Here is a 1,967-nt window from a genome sequence, read left to right on the forward strand (position 1 = left end):
CTTAATGCCAACAAATTTAACAACTTAAATGAAATGTATGAATACCTTGACAGACATAAACTAACAAAACGTACTCAAGAAGAAACAATCTGAGTAGCCCTATATCTCCTAAGGAGGTTAAATGGGTAATAAAAACCTCTCACAAAGAAAATTTCAGCCCCAAAAGGCTTTATTAGTGTATTCTATTAAATAAGGAAGAAATAATTCCAATCATACCACATGTTCAAAAAATAGAGAAAAAGAGAACACTTACAAACTCATAATTTGAGAACAGTAATCACCCTGGTATCAAAACCAGACAAAGCCATCCCAAAGAAAGAAGAGTACATACAAATAACTTTCATAAGCCTAGACACAACACTTCTTTATTTATTTAATTTTATTGTTATTATTCTTTTTTAAGAGACAAGGTTTAGTTATGTTGCCCAGGCTGCTCTCAAACTCCTAGCCTCAAGCGATCCTCCCACCTCAGCTTCCCAAATAGCTGGGATTATAGGCATGAGGCACCACACCTTGTTTGACACAATAATTCTTAACAAATATTAGCCAATCAATTTCAGCAACATATAGAAAAGATATATTTAAGCAGGGTTGTAAGATCAGTTTCACATTTGAAAATCAACGTAATTTACCACCAGGATAGCTAAAATTAAAAAGATTGATAAGATAAATTTATAACAAGGATGTGGAGTAACTGAAACTCTCAAACATTCCTGGTGAGAATGCAAAATGATGTAACCACTTGAGAAAACTGGTAATTTTTTTCTTTTTTTTTCATATACTTACATGGCCTTCCAATAAATGGCAATTTTTAAAGGTTATTTTTCTTTTCTCTTTTCAACACCATGCCTGGCTAATTTTTGTTTTAGTAGAGATGAGGTCTCACTGTGTTTCTCAGGCTGGTCTTGAACTCCTGAGCTTAAGCAGTCCTCTTGGCTCAGCTTCCCAAAGTGCTGGGATTACAGGCGTGAGTCACCTCGCCCAACTTCTTTTATTTATTTATTTATATTTTGAGACAGAGTCTCCCTCTGCCGCCCAGGCTGGAGTGCAGTGGCGCCATCTGGGCTCACTGCAAGCTCTGCCTCCCGGGTTCACGCCATTCTCCTGCCTCAGCTTCCTGAGTAGCTGGGACTAGAGGCGCTTGCCACCACGCCCGGCTAATTTTTTGTATTTTTAGTAGAGATGGGGTTTCACCGTGTTAGCTAGGATGGTCTCGATCTCCTGACCTCATGATCTGCCCACCTCGGCCTCCCAAAGTGCTAGGATTACAGGCGTGAGCCACCGCGCTCGGCTCCAACCTCTTATTTTCTTAATTGATATATAGTATTTCTGTGTATTTATGGAGTGACATTTTATTACATGCATTTAAAATGTGGAATGCTTCAGGAATCTGTGAGTCATCCTTGTGCAGGGGCCATGCTAATCTTCTCTGTGCTGTTCCAATTTTAGTATGTGTGCTACTAAAGTGAGGACAAAACTGCCAAGTTTTGAAATAAGCTTAAACATACATACACATGCCAACAGTTTCACTCCTAGATCTTAACCCAACTGAAACAAACATATCCTTACCAAGATCTGTATGTAAATGTTTAAATAAAAAGATGTATTTATTTATTTATTTCTTTTAATAACTTAAAATAGGGATCTGTTTGATATTATCATGACTTGGACTAGCAGCACGGTTGTACTGGGGGGTCACAGTGACAGAAACTGTTTTGCCAGTTTAGCTTGTACTCTTTAAATTATTCAAAAATATAAACAAGTCTACCAAACAAGTCTGTCCTTCTTGAAATATTTAGGGAATATGTTTCTTATGCTTTGCAAAATGCATCTCTTACAATAACCTTTAAATACTCAATGTAAGAAGTTTTATTTTTCATTAAAATGTAATCTATTTAGGAGCAGGAGCTGCATTATCTATTCTAGACAGATTTCTTGAAGAATCCTCCAAACTGCAGTCTGATTCA

General features: G+C 37.0%; 1 non-coding gene across 1 annotated transcript; it reads right to left on the reverse strand.

Moving 5' to 3' along the window:
* Positions 1 to 1,366: 1,366 nt before the first annotated feature.
* Positions 1,367 to 1,473, reverse strand: LOC129481360 (U6 spliceosomal RNA). Its single transcript, XR_008657370.1, has one exon. It is a non-coding gene; the product is annotated as a U6 spliceosomal RNA (small nuclear RNA).
* Between the last annotated feature and the right edge of the window lie 494 nt (positions 1,474 to 1,967).

This window comes from Symphalangus syndactylus, chromosome 4 (genome assembly GCF_028878055.3).
Source record: "Symphalangus syndactylus isolate Jambi chromosome 4, NHGRI_mSymSyn1-v2.1_pri, whole genome shotgun sequence".
Lineage (NCBI taxonomy): Eukaryota > Metazoa > Chordata > Mammalia > Primates > Hylobatidae > Symphalangus > Symphalangus syndactylus.